This window comes from Geospiza fortis, unplaced genomic scaffold, assembly GCF_000277835.1.
Source record: "Geospiza fortis unplaced genomic scaffold, GeoFor_1.0 scaffold195, whole genome shotgun sequence".
NCBI lineage: Eukaryota > Metazoa > Chordata > Aves > Passeriformes > Thraupidae > Geospiza > Geospiza fortis.
In genome coordinates this window covers 718,975-728,974 of record NW_005054324.1, presented here as the reverse complement: position 1 = coordinate 728,974, position 10,000 = coordinate 718,975, and the positions used below count along the sequence as shown (strand labels likewise).

Below are 10,000 nucleotides of genomic sequence, written 5' to 3'. Positions count from 1 at the left end.
GCCCATTTAGAACATTTGTGTACTGACAGGCACAGTAAGCTTTGCTTTACCATACCCACAGACTATTACAAATGTTTCTTTTTCCCTCTGACAGAGATTCAGCTTCTAAACTAACCTGCATATATTTTAATTTCATTGATACATATGTCATGGCAATTAAGGGAGGATTTACATTGTAGCCTTCTATTGTACACAGCTCTAGGTCAAATGTAGTACATCAAAGATGGACGTACATTTCATAAATTCCAGAGTTTCAGCAATACCATACATAGCCATTCCACATCGTGGAAGGCAGCACAGGCTTAACACAGTGAGAGGAATAAGAGCAGTTTTTGCTCCTGTGAGCTCTCTCAGCATCACTGTTGGCAACAGCAGAGGTCAGTGATTTTAGCCATTCAGTTCAGATTATCTTAACCTGGACCAAGTTTAGGTGACAAACATGACAAATCTCTGCAGCAATTTAAAATAAAGCATAGATAGAGGCTAAATTTAGCCCTTCATATTAAAGTTGAATTGTTGCTATGAGAAATACCTTATTCTACAGAGTAAGGTAGATAGATTTTGCATATTGATTACCAAAAATTTTAATTACTTCATAGTTAAAAAACACTATCTAAGGATATAAATAAGTACCAGATACCTAAGAAATTACAGCTGGACTTTCCTATTTTAAGAATGTAGCATTCAGTGTATTTCAAAAAATATTTCTTCCTTGTTTCTCAGAACAGTTTTTTGAGTGTATTTGTACAGTTTTCTAGTGAAAACTACATAATAAGTGCCGTAAATTATACATTTCTGAAATGATCATTTGAACTAGATTTCTATTTTTGTAACATTTAGATAATAACCAATTAGAGAATGTACTTTCCTCTTATAAATACTAAAAATTTTATTTCCTTGTTGCTTGAAAAGGTGATAGAATTAATATTAAGCAGTCATTTAAAAACACATACTATCAAAATTAATGTTAAATTGAAGAGATTCCTTGCATTAGACATTTAAATTTAACGACTATTTAAGGGGAAAACAAACACTTTTTTATCATGTTATTCATTAGAGAATTATTTCATTTTGCACAGTTGTAACTATTGCCAATTAGACTGCTTATATTAAAAGACACTCTAGTTGGGATGTTCCCTGAATTATATATTTCACCATATTCTTACTAATGAAAAGTTTAGATGACAGAATACATTATGCAAAAGTTCAAGCTTTATGCCTACTTTCCTTTATTCATTCACACATAGAATATGTACTTTATTATGTTAATCAAAATGCTACATAAGTCTACTTTTTCTGAGTAATGTATCGCAATTCAATTTTGCTTCGATAGAACACTGCAAGCAATTATATCTACTTCATCCACAGAAACTCATTCCTCTGTCTCTTCCTTTCCTTCTTTCTTTATCTTTTTAAATGTTGTATTGACTTATGGTATGTGAGCTGTTAAAATCATGCAGACTTACTAAGATCTTCATTTACAAATGGAAACTGAAGCAGAAAACTTCTGACTTTTTAAATCCCTGATATTTAAATTGCATTTTCATATGTATAGAAATAGTTCAGTTAACACCATTTTAAGTAATCCTTTAGTTCAACCTTTGTCTTTCTAGTCTAAACATTTTTTTTTATTTCTCTAAAGTTTATCTGGACTTTTTCAATATGATGTATGTCAAGGAATCAGCCTAAGTTATAAAAGCAGGAAGGGAAAGTCTGCATCAGTGAGTATTTATATTGGCAAGAGCTGACAATTTTATAAAAGAAAAACAAACACTGAAGCTGCACATTCCTGAAATGAAATCAACTTCACTTCATTTCTCTCAGGAAAACATCATCCCATGAAATGATATAAATCAGTATTGATATCAGTAAGCTTCAAACTAGAAGAGACAAATGCACTCTGCAGCACAGTAATTCAATGGCTCCGAGTCAAGTTTACTGTTGTCTCGTTTCTACTAATCATTGTAAAAATTCACTGTGAAATAATTATCCCTAAAACAATCAAGACAGTATATCTCTATAAAGGAGAGGATCGATTTAACAACAAACTCTAGATTTATCTGTATTGATTAGAGGGCATTCAGTGTAATTTTAGTGAATTATGTTTGGCTTTCATTTCCCAGTAGAAATTTTTCTTGTGATGATCAAAAGGTAAATTACAAACTACTACATGGTCTTTTGTGTGCCACCTACATAACATCCAACTATTACTTTTCAAAGAAACATCAATGTAAGAAAGGAAAAAAATATTGGGGATTTTTTACACAGGATATCTTACTATTAAAATCATATGACTGAGTTTATAGCACTTACCTAAGAGCCTGATGTCATCTTCTCAATTCATTAATACAGAAATCAGGACTGCACTAAGGATTCTGTGCTAAAGGAAAAAATCCAAGATCATCTTATGAGAATAGAATTAGAAAGATTAAGAAAGTAATATGATTTTTCTTCTTAAATAGGAGTAATTTCAAAGCAGCTGTTAACACTTTCATGTCTGAAACTTCCTTACTGGCACAAGGGAGAACTAAAGGAATCAGACAGATTCAAAGACAATTTAATGTAGCTGTAAGTCTGACACTGCTGCTGATACAATTTAATTGAGTACTAATTAGAACTAAGAAGGCTAGTTATTTTGTCAACTGCACATGTGTTAGTTCCAGTCATTTTTAATCCAATGTAACAAAGATAAAGAGTCTAGCTTACTTTGTTTAGTTAATAACATTAGGCAAGAAGGATCACCTAGTCATTTCATGTTACCCAATACATTGCTAATATAAATAATGTTTAATTACAGTGACTACTTACTCCCATGAAATGACCAATTAGAACATTTGCTGATTCTACATGTTGACTGTTAGAGACATTTCCACAGGCTTTCTGTGTGTTGTATTCATAAGTTCTACCCCAGCTGGTAGGAAGCATAAGAGCAGAATATGAGAGGAAAAAGTTTTTAAGCAGCACAAAGGACATTTAAATTCTGAGACAGAGTTTCCATGCAAAAATATATAAAATTAAAATATACTCTTTAGTATTCCCTAGGAATATGTAATATTGCACATTTATATGCTATTCTTGCTGAATCCAGCAGATCATATGGTGTATTCAAGACTCATATGATAAAGAAGGCATGTGTTAGCATTTTAATATTTAGACCAACAAATAGAGAGTGATTTGAATTCACTTACAAAGCTGATTTGTCTATAATCTGTACCTGGTATGAATTATGCCATTGTAGTCTCTTATTTATTTTTGTTACTTTACTGGTGAGTCAATAACTGTCCCCTGAAATATTAGTCCAGCATGTACCAATGCTTTGTAAAGTAGCAAAATCTGGCAATGATATTGACAGCATGTGTGAACTCAAATTCAAATCAAAATAGAAAAATACGATAAATGAGAATAAACTCTTCCTTGTCTAAAGAAAAATTGCTGACACTGTAAAAATTGCTTTTTAATGATTGAATTATTATCCCTTAAGTAATCATCCTGAAAAATTTTCTAGTTATGTTAAAGTAAATAACAGTACATCAATGTGTGCATTGCCAAATCTAATTAATGCAAAGTATTAGAAATACTGGAAACAATGGGACACAGTTACCTAGAAAACTTATATAAAGGAAATTAATTTACAAGGATAGCGCTCAATGCATATATCACAGCCAAATAAGAATTGGATACTGAAAAAGTATCTGGAAGTATTGGTGTTATCAATTGCCCTGCAGGTGTCTGAAATGCCTGGCTGCTGCACATGTCAGTGCAAAGACTCAATTCTTCTCTCACTTCAGTCAGTTCAAAAGTTGCCACTCAGGTTGGTGTGATAGTGTCCGGTGCTTTTCTTATTCTTCTTAGGCAATGCCCTAAACAATATTAATCTACTTACATGAATTTTTTCTTTTGAATAAAAGGCAGCATGATAATCTGCATGTCTGACCACAAGAATTTGAGAGAATTAAAATGTAGCTTAAAACACACATCATGTAAATAATTGCAATTTGCTAAAAGATAAAACCAAAAAATAACAAATGTTCTCTTAAATTAATTGGCGTACGCTGAACGTGTGCTACATTGTCTTGTGCAGGATATTTTAAAATGAAATATATTATAAACTTTGTCTTATTGCAATTAGATTAATAAAAGCAAGTAATTAAAAGACTCCTACTTTTTTTTTCTTCCTAGAAAAATGAAGAGCTAGAAATTATTAAACTATCCGGAAAAGAATCAAAGCTTTTATATAGAAAACAATTCCTTGAGATGAATTTCAATAAATCAATAAGATGGTTATTTTTCAATAGGTAATAATTGTCTTTATATAAACTGAAAATATTGTTTGGGATGATTAATATACAATGCCACATAATGCATTTGGGAGTGTCAATGCATAATTCTTAGTTCTAATGTTATTATGTAATTGAGAGAACATGTTCATTTGCCCTAATAACTACTAAGATGCACTTAATAAAATGAAATGTAATAATACTTGTAATTTAATCTATTCATGGAAGTAATTTTAAAAGTCTAGCATTCTCCTTAATGTGGATAGCATTCATAATTTATAAAGTGTTGTGATGCAGAATTGACAATGCCATTGTTTTTTACACTTTGAGATGAATCTGCAGGCTTCATTATCTGCATACCAACCTCAGGATTATCAAGGGCAAACAAAAGATAATTAACACCAGAAACTGGCAAATGCAGGAGATACTGAGTGAGGTTTTTCATTTAATGTAGAACCTTTGAAAACTGGGAAATGGAATAACAGTTCAAAATCCTTTTTTTTTCCTTTTGCAGAAAACTATTCCAGCATGTTTTCTTTCCTACATTTTAAATATTATGTTTTTTGCTATAAAATTATATTGGCATGTTCAGCCTTGGATACATTCAGTAAATGAATGTCTTCAGATGGGTATTTTTTCCAAAGTACTAAGTGTTCATTTTCTGCTGTGGTTTTTTCATCTAGAACAGTAGATGGGTAATTATGGTATACATTTCCAAATTCTATAATTTTACTTCCCCGCAGCAAATCTGTAAATAAATCACTTAACTTCTCCTTGCCTTATTGTGTCATTCTCTAAGGATGAAAACTTCTACTACACAAATTTGATTAATGAATAAGATATTTTTTTATGTTAATAGTTTGTAGGGGAAAGTATGTGAGACTGCCTTGGGCATTTTTATATGTACTCACAGCAGAAAAATAAAGGTTTACTAAATGCTGATATAGATCCGAGAGAGAATATTTCAACCCGTAAGAATCACTGACATGTTTCTTTGTAGTTTTTTGAACAAGAAGTCCTGACTATGATTCTGCAGTGCACTCAAAAATATTTGCCATGTAACCAGTAATTTCAGAAATTAACCATTGAAGATCCTCTACAAAGAGAATCTTTTGAATGCAGGGCAAAGAAACATTATACGGTTAGACTCTAATCTGTTAATAAACACACTTCTACAAAAGGTCCAGGAAAAGTCATTTTACACATGGAAATGCAGGACAGTGACATTCAGAGTTTTACACAACTTACAGATTTTGACAGTCTAACTCCCCACGTGTTGCTTACATAAGAAGTTCTTAATACAAGGGAATGTGCTTATTAACCTAAGAGCTATCTATGAAAGATTCAAACATTTGTGTTTAAAAAACTTCATGTACTACCATACCTTCACTTTTTACAATTCAGAACTGGAATGCCTTTTAAGTAACTAATCTAACATGGAATAAAACCAGTAGGAGCTTGTTTTCCACCCAGCACAGTGGGCTGAGAGCACTCTATACAGGGATGATGGTTACACTCCAAGATTCAAGCTGCAGGATAACTTGATGAGTCTTTTTCTCTTCCAGAAGGTCTGGTGCCAGTTATAATGAAGGTTCCTTAATCATCAGGGTTGTCTCTTATTCCTACTTACCAAAACTCTTGGTCCTGATTCATCCTGGACAGTGACAGGCACCACAAGGTGCATGGGACAGGGAAAGTTGTATGAGCACACTGGCCCCCCAGAGACAGGGAGAGGCTGAGGCTGAGACCAAGGGCTTTCTCCACATCCTTGGATATCCAGACAAGGATTGAAGTGCCTGAAATCCCACAGCAACTGCATGGTTGATGATCAGTTCAAACGAGGGAGCAGCATGCCCTTGGGATCAGCAGGGCATGTGGCACCCTGGGGTGTGTCAAGCACAGCATCCTTAACAGCTGGAAAAGAGAGGCTGTCTCACTAGGCTCGGCCTCACCTCCAGTGCTCTGCACTCTTTTGGACAGCATAATACATTATAATCAGCCCAAAGGAGGACAAAAAAGATGCCAAAGGGACTAGAGGGCATGACTTAGGCGGAGCAGATGAGGATATTTTGTTTATTCAGCTCAGAGAAGAGGAGGGTGTAGAGTGATCTCATTGCTGAATACAACCTCCTCATGAGGGGGAGCAGAGAGGGAGGAATTGATCTCTTTTTTTCTGGGGGCCAGTGATGGAATGCATTAAAGCTACATAAGGGGAAATTTAAAGTTGATATTATGAAAAAGTTCTTCACTGAGAGGATGGTCAAAGACTGGAACAAGTTCTTGAAGAGCTTGGTCATGGTCCAAAGGCTCCAGCTGGTGTTCAAAAAGTGTTTGAATGATGCTCAGCTTCATGGTTTATGTTTTTTTATGTGTTTTAACTTTCAGGTTGCCCTTTGTGGAGGCAGGATTTGGAAGCAATGATCCTCATGGGTGATTCCCATCTCTAGGAATCTGTGATTCTATGTACTGGGACTCTCAGGCACTGAGCTGTCATTCTTTGACTAGTTATCATTCTAGTTTCTAGACACTTCTGAAAAACAGAGCTCCAAACTTTTCCCATGCTCAGTGGGAAGCTTTGAAATGTAGGAAAAATGAAGAATCAAGGTGCTAAAACTCCTAAGTGCTATGGTGATCTAAAAATATTTTTTGTTAAAATTCATTTTTTGAGGACATTGGTTTCAGTTCTGCAAATATTTGTAGAAAAGGTTTTTAACCTAAGGTCTTTAAATTAAATATACAATGGCTGGAAAAGAGACCATGTCCCTTTGAACTAAGAGAGAATATCAGTTCACTCACATCAATTTATTTATTTAAAAACCCTCATCCTTTCATTGAATTTATCTTCTATTTCACTCCTTCTAAGGAAAATGAGATATATCTTCTACTATCTGGAGATTACTGTAAATACATTTTATGGAGTATGATACCTTTTTTAATTAAACACAGGAAAACACAATCAGAGTAGGTGCAGCTTGATTTCCAGGTGTCACAGTAAAAAACACACCATGCCAAATGGGGTAGTGGGCAGTAGTGGGCTCTGTTACCATCACTGCTCCCCATGAACCCACCCCTGCCCCCTGAAGCAGGAGAGGCAGCCTCTGTTTATAAAGTTCAGAGGACATACAGAGTAGATAATGTAGACCTTCTCCATTACAGAGATTTTCTGTGAATTCTGTCCTTCATGCTTTATCCTTCCAACTTATACTAGAACTACCAGTAATAAAAAAACACAATAAAATAATAGTAATAACAGTAATAATGGAACTGTTTGCTAATCTTCACATTGATTTGTGCTATTATGCACATATGATTTATGCTGTAATTTGGAGTTGGTTACTTTCATTTCTGCAAATACCTGGATACTAAAGCATTAGAATACACATTCAGGAAGGACTTATATGCATCTTACTATGACAGTTCCAAATCTGTATTCCCTGTATGGATGAAAACTTCAGGGTGACAGAGCTTCACCAGGACAAAAGGAGCTTCCACAAACAGGGTGCCTGTGGAAAGAACAACTTTCAACTAGTATATGAGGGATGATGAGCTCCTTATAGATCTATACGTCTAGCAATTTTTTGAGAATTCTTGGAAAAAGGCAGAGAAGGTTTGAGAAGATTGGCAATAAATCCTTAAATTTAAAATTAGCAACTTCAAGTGTATCAAAAGGACTAGATGTATCATACACTGGATACAGCTTGATTTTTCTCACTTACAGGTATATTTATAAAAGCACATTCACCACAAAATGTGCACCCCCAAATTTACTGCCTGAGGATGAAATAATAGTAGGTGATAACTCTTCCAAATAACCCCTGCCTTTGTGCTACATTTAAACACAGTGGTCACCCTCTGGCATTAAACCAATAAGGAGTTTTCTATTTCAAGTTGTGCTATATATGGTAAGGAAGCAGCAAATCTCAACATTACCGCCTAAAATTCAACTTCTGTTTACAGTGATTAGAAGAATGATGAATAGAGCGTCAAAGTCTTTCAGCATCTCAGGAGTCCAATCTAACACCTGCAGAATCCCAACAACATGGAAATTAGAGATTTTGTGTCGTTGTGCCCTCAGGATGCTATGAGTGCTTTCTTGGTTGGACAGTTGCTCCGTGCTATCTTGTGGCTGCTTAAGAAACCATTCAGATTGTCCTCTCTGTCTTTAGTTTTGAGACCCTTCTTAGAACACTTCTGTAGTGTGGGGTCAGCTTCAATATTTGGTCCTCCTTGTGTTGCAATTAACAGATGAGAATCAGAAAGGAAGAGGCACTTTTTCTTTTATTACCCTGGATGAGATTATGCTTCTGGTTCTTCAGTGGTAGGACTTACTGCTTGAATAATTGCAATGTGTGCCAGATTTCCAAAACTGCCTACCTAATGGCCATAACTGCCAAATATATGCAGAAACTGCAGGAGCAAAGAAGTGGGTAGGTAATCTGCCTGTGTGTGCAATTACAGTAGCAGTTGTTCATACACTTTGCATGAATGTAGTTTTATGTATGCAATTATGGAAATCAAAGCCTAAGCTTGTACTGACAAACGTAGATACTTCCCTAACTGAAAGTAATGCCAGCTCTACACTCTACTTCCAGCTGACTGAAGAGCTTTGAAACCTCTTTTGCTACATTGATTCTTCTAGCTGTCCATGCACACTGTGTCTTATAATATTATTCAATTGATCTACAGTTGCAGGGGCCAAAGTGGATCTCTAGAGAGAGGGAGAATAATTGTCCACGTTTATCAGTCATGTCAGATAAATGTCTATAACTCAGGGCAAACTCTTGTGAGTAGAATTGGAGAAAGGAGTAATCTGGAACTCTTTTGAGTATCTCCTTGATGTGAGAATAGACTAAAGAAGCCCTTGTTTGGTGGTCCAATTGTTCAGTGAACACGTACTGTCAAAGTTACTGAAGCATATCCATTAATCTGCATGCTACATGCTGAATAAAGGGATGAAAAATGCTCAATTCAAGCCACAAAATGATTTATTTGAGTTACAGCTGGGGGGTTTTTTAATCAGCTGTGGACCTCTAGAACATATTTTGTGTCCAAAAATTCTCAATCAACGCTTTTATGGAATTTCTTTTCTTGTGTGTGTGCATTTAGGCTGAAATCTAAAAGTGAATATCAAGTCTGAATAATGCAGCTACTAGTTGTGTACTGATTCTGTCAAATAAGGAAAGCTTAATTTTTTCTATGGACTCAAACCAAAGTTTGACCCTGGGAAAATAGGGTTTGCTTGTGCCAGATGTGATGTCCAAATACCTTTGACATAGAGAAAGTAATTCAGTCATTCATACTTGTGAGTTAGTTTCAAAAAGAATGGAAAGCATTAACTCACCTCTCAAGAAAACAGGGAGGAATATCAAGTTTTATATAATGGGTAATTATTTAATTACATTGTTACATAACATTTCATTACATCACATTACAGGGCTTCCCCACAACTGCACTTTGTTGGGGGTGGGGGGGGTGTGAAGGCAAAAAAGCCCTAAAGGTCACCATGCCACTTAGTTTAGTAATTCTCAGTTTCTTTAAAAGACTTCTCTTTCAAATAGAGAAGCAATGGAAGTTGTACTGCAAACTTAGCTGGGTTAATTCTACTGCCAGTGGCTCAAAGGTGATATGGCAGTTAGTGCCTTTAAAGACTCCAGGCTGAATATCTCATGTTCAAGTATTTATGACTAAATAAAATAACAGACCTGAGGATGAAGGTATCTACC

At 35.0% G+C, this 10,000-nt stretch overlaps 1 long non-coding RNA gene across 1 annotated transcript in view; it reads right to left on the bottom strand.

Moving 5' to 3' along the window:
* Positions 1–10,000, bottom strand: part of LOC115947861 — an 18,481-nt gene that overhangs the window by 2,789 nt on the left and 5,692 nt on the right. Inside the window, exon 2 of the long non-coding RNA XR_004081710.1 lies at positions 2,314–2,380. This is a non-coding gene — a long non-coding RNA (uncharacterized LOC115947861). The remainder of the gene's footprint in view (positions 1–2,313; positions 2,381–10,000) is intronic.